This window comes from Rhinopithecus roxellana, chromosome 7, assembly GCF_007565055.1.
Source record: "Rhinopithecus roxellana isolate Shanxi Qingling chromosome 7, ASM756505v1, whole genome shotgun sequence".
NCBI classification, from domain to species: domain Eukaryota; kingdom Metazoa; phylum Chordata; class Mammalia; order Primates; family Cercopithecidae; genus Rhinopithecus; species Rhinopithecus roxellana.
Window position 1 is genome coordinate 34,116,434 of NC_044555.1, and position 9,568 is coordinate 34,126,001.

Consider the following 9,568-nt stretch of genomic DNA (forward strand, 5'->3'; position numbering starts at 1 on the left):
TCCAGGGACAGTCTTCAGAGAGATCAAAGTCTCCTGACGGCGCCTAACCACCACCCACTTTAAAGTGTGGCTGGAGGAGGAGACAATATTCTGAAATGTCACTGCAGATGATGGACCAATCAGGGCAGTTAGTGAACGGCATCTGGCCAATCAGAAGTCAGAAGAGTAGGCAGAACAAGCGAAGCTGATGTGGCTTCTATCATTCCAGGCTCTAGGGACAGAAACTTCTCAAAGTGGCTGTGGAGACTCTGATTTTCCCACCTAAAGCATCCCCTGGGACTGGCTACTTTTCGTTCAGAGTACGCATGCTCTTTCTCTCTCTTTTAATTCTTCCACAGAGTACGCACGCTCTGATTTTCTCTTTCAACTCCTCCAAAATCTGACTAAGCATGCACTGATTTTCTTTTTTCATTCTTCCTACCCCTCGCCTCTTCTGCGGTGCATTTGTTATCTAGTTTTAATAAGGAGTGTATATGAAGCAGATGGCAATCTCAAACCCTTCCTGTCAGTTTCTAACATTTTCAGGTATGGGATTTTTCCTAGAAACTCTGTAGTAACTTAAGAAATCTGGGCCAGACACAGTGGCTCATGCTTGTAATTCCAGCAGTTTTGGAGGCCACTGCTGGTGTATCGCTTGAACCCACGAGGCAGAGGGTGCTGCAGTGAGCCATGATCACACCACTGCACCACAGCCTGGGCAACAGAGTGAGACCCTGTCTCAGAAAAAAAAAAAAAAAAAAAAGGCTCACTAAAATCTTTCCTCCGGGGCTCAAGTGATCCTGTCGCCTAGGCCTTGGGACGAGAGGCACGCACCACCCTGATTTTGTTAATGTTTTTTTGTTTTGTTTTTTATTAGAGATGGTTTCCCTATGTTGGCCAGGCTGGTCTCAACCTCCTGAGCTCAAGCGATCCACTCACCTTGGCCTCCCAAAGTGCTGAGATGGCACAGGCCTGCGTCACCACCCCCAGCTAATTTTTTGTATTTTTGGTGGACACGGGAATTTTGCTATCTTTCCCAGGCTGATCTCAGCCTCCCAATGTGCTGGGATTACAGGCATGAGCCACTGCCCCTGGCTGAGTGCTGCATCTTGAAACGCCCCACATTCTCTCTAAGTGTTGGCGGGCTCTTGTAGTCTCAGAAATTCTAGCTCTCTTCCTTCTAAAAATTTACAAATCACCCAGTAATAGCCTCTAAATCTGTTCATAGTAGTCATGCTCAATTCTCTTCAACAGAACAGAACCCCCCATCCCTCTGCCTGATCAGATCCATCACCAGAGAGACCATGTTATCTCTGGGACTCACTTCCCCTCCTGTATGTATTGAGTGGGGGTGTCAGACGCCTGTTTACATCTGACTTCTCCCCATGTCCTTACACAGGGACAGATAAGCCCTGGATGGAGAAATGCAACACCTGATTCCAGGTGACTGAGTGTGACCGGCCTTCACAGATTTCTCCCTCCACAGGACCAAAGGTCCTGTGGGTGAAAAGACTCAGGCTGTTTCTCTGGCAGGTCAGACTGCTCCCGGTCCCATGAATGGAGATGAAGCCTTTGCAAAGAGACCCAGGTATGATGCTAAAAACATCAGAGAAGAGAAGCAAGGTGAGGTGACCTGGAGGGGGCAGAGCAGTGGTCCAGGGGACAGAGTAGGGTGACCAGGTTTCTGAGGAGGGGAGGACAGAGGTACTGGGGACAAGAAGCAGGGTCTCAGGGGAGATCTGGACCCTTGGGAGCCTCCCACCCTTGCTCTGTCATCACCTAGCATCCCCGGAGACAAGTCAGTGACCGTGCACTACATTTGGTGACTCTCAGTCCATTCTGGAAGATGGGAAGAGAGCCAGCCAGCAGCATTAAAGCCCTACTGTGTGGCAGGGGAGAAGCTAGGGTAGGTCCCCCGTGTTCTGTCAGAGGTTGGAGGGCGGATTATCATCTCCACTTCCCAGATCTAGCACACAGGAAGCAGCTCCAGCTGAATGGCAGACATGCCTAGCTGAGTCACTGCCAGAATTCGTTTTTTTTTTTTTTTTTCCTAGGCCTTTGATGATATTGCCAAATACTTCTCTAAGAAAGAGTGGGAAAAGGTGAAAGCCTCAGAGAAAATCATCTCTGTGTATATGAAGAGAAAGTAAGAGGCCATGACTAAACTAGGTAACAGAAAGTTCTAGGTACAGACAAGTCTGGGGACACATGAGCATCCCTTTTCCTGCTCTGGCTACTTCTTAGACTGCAGAAAGTACCCCGCGATTTCCTTTTGTGCAGGGAAAAATCGCAAGGCAGCTTCTGGGTGTTCTGCTCTTCCATATCGTGTCAAGGCTGAGGGCAGGGACTGGCTACAGTAGAGCTCGTACCTGGATCCTGCACGTTTTTCTCCCATAGGCGTCTGTTCTGATGAGCCCAACTGTCTCTGCGGCATTCCGAGCCTCCCCCACCCGCCCCCCACTCCACATGCACACACCCACCCAGCCTTCCTTCTCTTGGCTTGTCTCTCTCTCTCTCTCTCTCTCTCTCTCTCTCTCTCTCTCTCTCTCTCTCTCTCTCTCTCTCTTTTAGTCTGAGTCTCATTCTGTCACCTAGGCTAGAGTGCAGTAGCGCAATCATAGCGCACTGCAGCCTCGAAACCGTGGCCTCAAGCAATCCTCCTGCCTCAGCCTCCCAAAGTGCTAGTACTACAGACATAAGCCACCATACCAGGCCTAAGCTTGTCTCTTAAGGAATAAACATTTTGCTTCTTACTAGGTTTCAAGGTTACCTTTCCAACTTTCATGCATAATAAAGGGGCCGTAGACTTCCAGGGGAATGATTTTGATAAAGACTGTAACCACAGGAATCAGGGTGAGTAGATGGGAAGGGGCTGGAAAGGGTCTCCTGAAGCCCAACTGCTTTTCAGCTCAGCTACCTGGGAAAGATCCTCAGGCATTTGTTCCCTCATACACACAAGTGCTGAGTGAAAAAAAAATTGCATGCAGAAAGTTAACTACAGAAGCCATTCACATAAAACTTAAAAAGATGCAAAACAAGAATATATATTTTTATGAATAATAAGTAAATGGTAAATGTATAGAAACATGCATGTGAATAAAAAGCCATCTAAGGTGACTGGCTGTAAGTGGAGGAGGGAGGGAGACAGGGATTGGTGAGAGTTGCACAGACAGCTTCAGCCGTAACTTGTTGATCGTGTGTTTTGTTTTTGATTTTGAGATGCAGTTTCACTCTTGTTGCCCTGGCTGGAGTGCAATAAGGCAATCTCAGCTCACTCCAACCTTCACCTCCTGGATTCAAGTGATTCTCCTGCCTTAGCCTCCGGAGTAGCTGAGGTTACAGGCGCCTGCCCCCACACCAAGCTGATTTTTTTTTTATTTTTGGTAGAGACAGGGTTTCACCATGTTGGCCAGGCTGGTCTCAAACTTCCTGACCTCAGGTGATCCACCCGCCTCAGCCTCCCAAAGTGCTGGGATTACAAGTGTGAGCTACCACGCCCGGCCTGTTTGTAGTATTTCTAATATTCTGAAAAATAAATCAGACCTAACATAGCTGTGTGGTAATGTTGAGACCCGACTGAACTCAATATTATTCCCTACACTTTTCTGTGTGTTTGAAATATTTCTTTTTTAAAGGACATGTTGTTCTTCTAAGTACTGTTAATGAATCAAAGGACAGTTAAGAAAATGTTAAAAGTGACCAAAAAAAAGAAAGAAACTATTAAAGCTGTGGATCCGCCAAAAACTTCCAGAGTTTGTTTCGTTAACAGCATGTAGGTATCTGACAGGTATCTTAGGAGTAATGGTGATGAACACATTATGTAATAAAGATCGCTGTTATTTTGTATTTTATCAAAACCAAATAGTCCTCTCATTCCCAACCAACCCTGATTCTCTGTGATGAGCTGGAAAGTGAGTTGGAAAGAATGATCCCTCACCCAACACAAAGAGAGCTATTGCACTTGTCAGTGAGCAGAGATAACACAGGGTGAAAAAAAGACAGGTTCTTGGGTTGAGAGCGTTGTACATTTCAGGAATATAAAGGGGACATATGTGTTTACTTCCTCTTCTGCTCTGACAGCACAATTATGAGACAAGGTCAGAATGTCCATACCGTCTCCAATAGACTTATTACTCCCCAACTAAACAGACCAGATCCTACCATCTCCCACAATCACTATAAGATATCTGAAAATTCAGTGCTTGAGTATCTGCCAAGCTTTCGACATTAAAGGAGTGTCTTTATACTGAAAATATTTCAGAGCCACTGGACTAAATCATCCATGGTTCATCACACATTTAACAGCTTAATTCACATACCATAAGATTCACCCATTTCAAGTGTACAATGATTTTTAGTTGTTGTACATCTTGAGTGGATACAGTTCAGATTCCTAACCAATCAATTTAATTATTTGGGAAAAAGTAAAAGATATGTAATGACATAAGATGACACTGTGATGGGGTTTAACCCTCATTTGATAAACCATGAGATGGAAAATTCTGAATTGATGCCACAGACAAATGCACCAACCATGACTAAACATAATTCAGAAGCAAATCTCAACTAACTCCTCATCAATGAGTGGACTCATAACCCTCTGCTGCAGAATGCCCTCATGCAACAGAAGTCTCTCTAGAGTTTGGAAATCTTTACCAACCAAGAAAAATTCTGATGTATTGTCTTTCTGTTGAACGTCCTCAGATGACTTTCGGCATGCTCCAGGGAATCTTCCCGAAGGTGAGTATCTCTCAAATCTAATGAACCACAGAACCTTTTTCCCTTCATGGATGTGAACACTGGTAAGAGTGGGAGAATATAAAAAACATCCTCATTGCCTCCTTCTCCCCATGTCTATCACAACTGATGTAGCATGGACGGCTTGATAACACTAAGAGTTGTGATCCTTAATACTTCTTTTGTCTTCATAGTGATGCCAGATACTATTTTAAGCAGTTCACACGGATTAATTTATTTAATCCTTAAGAAGATCTCTATGATGCTGTTTTTATTATTATCTCCAAATAATAATGAGTCACACACTTCAGTTTTCATCCATATAAAAGCCATGTGACTTGGCACAAATCTTCTAAGTTCTCTGAACTCCAGATTCCTGGTCCGTGAAATGGAAGTAAAGAATCATAGTTCATGTTACAGAACCTAGCTATCAGCAGCATAATAATAAAATGAGGCTATCGTGGTACAGAGATGTTAAAGAATTTTCCTGAGGCACAGTGGCAGTGGTAGTCTAATTCAGAGCCCCAAGCCATTTAAAGCTCATTCACGTTTGCATTTGTTTATGAAGTTCAGATGTTGCTCACTAGGGCTTTACCCCATAGGGTCGGCTGGTGCTTCCATTGAGACACCCACTCTCGCAACAGGAAGGACCAGCTGGCCTCTGCTCTGTAACTGGGGCCACTCACATGGTTTAAGAGTCACTTTGACTGTTGGCCCCTCCCTACTGTAGTGAGCCGGGATCGTGCCACTGCACTCCAACCTGGGCAACAGAGCAAGATTCCATCTCAATAATACAAAATAAAATGATTGCTAAGTAGTTTTGTATTATGATCTCTGAGCTCCATTCTTTTGTCGGTCTAATATTTGTTAAGCCAGTTCCGCCAACAAGATTATGTTGGCCCAGTGCTTCAAGATGATTGCTAATACAGGTGGGACTAATAAGATGGAACTTTTTGCTGAACTCCAGACAAACCTGCCTGAATTTTTTTTTTTCCTTCTGACCTCTTTTTTGTTCAAGTGTGGCTCACGTCCCTGATATAGACTCCCTTACCTTTCCCTTGACATGGGACATAGACAACCGGCCCAGGTCCATCCTGGCATGGAGTGACAATGAAGCCTCACTTTAAGATGGCTGATCAGTGAGGTTTTCAAAGAAAGATGTTCATCAAAAGAGGGAACCTGAAAGCTGATTGTGCGAATGAACCAGCTTCTCCAGGGCCAATGAGTCTCATTTCAGAACAATATGTAACATTTTTCTTTCTAATAAAACTTCCAACTTCTCTTTGTTGGTTGGACATACTGAAGACCACCCTAGTCCGTGTGTATGCCCTGAATTGCAATTTTGTGATTCCCGAATAGAGCATTTGATTTAGGGATTTGTCTGTATAATTTATTTTGACTTTGACACAATCAACCAGTATGATGTGTTTAAAGGTCGCCCCGCCCTCTGACAAGGTGAGTATTATACTGAATTTAAAAACTCATTCTAGGACGGGCATGGTGGCTCACATCTGTAATCCTAACACTTTGGGAAGCCAAGGTGGGTGGATCACCTGGGGTGAGGAGTTCAAGACCAGCCTGGCTAACATGCTGAAACCCCATCTCTACAAAAAATACAAAATTAGCTGGGTGTGGTGGCCCATGCCTGTAATCCCAGCTACGCCGGAGGCTGAGGCAGGAGAATCACTTGAACTCAGCAGACAGAGGTTGCAGTGAGCCGACATTGCACCACTGCACTGCAGCCTGGGCAACAAGAGTGCAACTCCGTCACCCCCCAAAAAATTATTCTATTATAATCTTGATAATTGCTTTGCTTTGCATCTTACTATGGACTTGTTGGATATCTAGGTGGCTGTAAACTACCCAGAGAAAGATAGAAACGCAGTGGAGACAATTAGAAAATTGCAGTGTTACTATAAAAGAATAATAATAGGGGGAAATTGTAAGGGTAACTAAACATAAAATTGAGTTTTTCCTGTTGCCAAAAGGCCAAGAAGAGACCTTTCCCCATTTCACTTTCCTTAGAGCATTTCCTTGAGAAAATTTGTATTTGTAAATTCTTCCTTTGATCTGTAAGCCTCTGGCCACCCTAGAACCCAGGAATGTCTTGAACTTGAACTCCAGGCCTCAAGTGATCCTCCAGCCTCAGCCTCCCAAATTGTTGGGATAACAGGTGTGAGCCACCATGCCTGGTTCCTAGAAATGTCTTTCTTCAGGGCCTTGGAGCCATCTCTTTGAAATGTGAACCTCGAGGAAGATGATGTCCCTGTCTCCTTGTCACCCGGGGAGTTCAGCCTAGGTGCCTTGCTCCAAACTGTAAGCACCTGCTTGTCATGGAGATGTGAGTTTTATTTTTCCTTCAGATAAAGGCAATTAACTAGCACAGATTGGTACTCCAGTTACCCGGTGAACTTAGGACTTGCCTGGGAGTAGTTTTCACCCTTGGCTGCTGCTGTACAACCAGGCCAGTTAGCTACATATCTGGACTCTCCGGTTTCTGCTACCACTTTTTTGATTGTTTTTTTTTTTTTTTTTTGTTTTTGAGGTGGAGTCTTGCTCTGTCGCCCAGGCTGAAGTGCTGGTATGATCTCAGCTGACTACAACCTCTGCCTCCCGGGGTCAAGTGATTCTCCTGCCTCAGCCTCCCGAGTAGTTGGGATTACAGGCGCGTGCCACCATGCTGGGCTAATTTTTGTATTTTTAGTAGAGACGGGGTTTCACCATGCTCGCCAGGCTCGTCTCAAACGGCTGACCTCATGATCGCCTGCCTTGGCCTCCCAAAGTGATGGGATTACAGGGGTGAGCCACCACATCCGGCCTCTGCTACCACTTTTGGATTGTATGAAACACTACACTTCAAAGTGTGGGATCTGGCTTCCCAGACAGCTGTCAAAGGGGCAGGTGATACAATCTAGAAGCATGGGGGAGTTTGTGCCTGTAGGGTAAATTTTGACCAATAAGAAAAATAACCAGGAGTGAGAGCCAGGTATGTAAACTCCCTCTCCTTTCCTCTCTCCCTGCACCGTTCCAAGCATGGTTTCTCAGTATAGTCTGTCTAGAGGTGTCCTGTATGGCCCAAAGCCTGTTTCCTTGGGAACCTGAGCAAAGTGATGGGAATCCACACACTCGAAGACAGTGCTAAGTATTGTGGAGGACCCAGATCTGGGCAGAGGAAAATTATCCCAGTAAGGAAAAGGACAATTTAGGATTCGGAATAGAGAGAAGGACTAGAAAAACCAGTAGTAGAATACCTTATGGATAGTATTTTTGGAGAAAAAGGCAGTTCTGGTGATTTTTACAGTTAACTGCTCAGCTCTGTAAAATGTATACTTCTTTTCTTTCCATCAATCTCGCCTATGAAATTGCCCATAAATTATCCTTTTTAAACTATCTATTGCCTGTGAAGTGAATTTTTTTTCTTTTTCTTTTTTATCTAGAGATAGAGTCTCTGTTGCCCGTGCTGGAGTGCAGTGGCACGATCTCAGCTCACTGCAATCTCTGCCTGCCAAGTTCAAGTGATCCTGCCGCCTCTGCTGCCCTAGTAGCTAGGACTACAGGCACAAACCACCAATGTCTGGCTTTTTTTTTTTTTTTTTTTTTTAGTCGGGAGCTTTATATACTCAAGGAACCTAAGGAAAAATGTTCCCTGTCATGACTCACAATCTTCCAGCCACCCTTCCTTGCACCTGTCTTGTGGGCTGGGGGACCCAACTTATGGATTCCATCTTCCCAGGGAGGAAAAAAAAATCAAATCCTTCCATATCTGTTTTAGGGAACCCTCTCCTCTATTTGCATGGAAGATAAGGCTCTCGATATCTAGAATTGGAATGTTACATTTGTGTAATACAGAACTATATTGGGATAAAATAGAATTTGTTTCCTCTGAGACACAGGTAGAAGTACGTCCACACTGACCTGGGTGGCAGCCACCTCTTCCTGCAGTGCCAGGCAGGGCATGCTCACACATCTGGGGAAACTCTGCTGCTCAGGGAGCTCCACAGCCTCCTTCCTGGCACCCTGTCCCTCTGGTGGCTGTGACAGCCCACACTTGGCCTTGGGTCTCCCCTGCTTCTTTGCCTGCCCCTCTTCTGCCCACCCTGCATATCTCTGTCTCCCACTGTCCCCACTATGACCACGATTGCCTCTCCCTCCCTGCACTCTCCCTCTCTGAGGGTTCCTTGTCTTGTGAAAATGAACCCACAGCCTCTACCTTGCGACTGGGGACAGAACCCTGGGCTTTGTTCAGTTCTCCCTCCCTCCATCACACACACCTGTCCTCCTTAATGTTTCCGAAGCCAGTGAGCTCCAAACTCAGCCCCTGGTGCACCTGCCAGCTGTGGGACCTGTGACAAGACGTCTGTCATCTGTCTGAGACTCCATCTTTCATCTATCATATAGGCATAATGATGACAGTGTCCTCCTTCCAAGGCTGGGGAGAACCAGGAGGCCAAGATAATGGGACACAAATGGGAAAAACAGCTTCAATCCTGCCTCCACCTGGGGCTGGTGTTTCAAGTCCGTTGTGTGTGAATGGAGCTTTGATGTCTCCATTCACACACAATGGTTTGTTCTAAAATAGACTCCCCTCTGCCCTTCCCTTCCCCACAACTGTTTCCCCTCTGCACCATATAACAGTAACTGTGAGAAAGCGCTGTCCCATTCCAAATCATCGTCCCTACCCCAGCCCCCAGGCCCTTGGTTGGTGAGACCCTTGATGGGCAGTCTCATGCTTCTGTCCAGGGGACTTTCCCACCGTTGCTCCCCTGCATGGAGACTAAGTGGACTCTTCTATTCCCTGTCCATCACAGGGTCTACCGTGCACGCATCTTCCTCATTCCTCCACATTCCCCAG

At 45.7% G+C, this 9,568-nt stretch overlaps 1 pseudogene; it reads left to right on the plus strand.

Annotated features, from left to right (window-relative positions):
* Positions 1 to 1,532: 1,532 nt before the first annotated feature.
* LOC104675365 overlaps positions 1,533 to 9,568 on the plus strand; it is a 39,117-nt pseudogene continuing 31,081 nt past the window's right edge.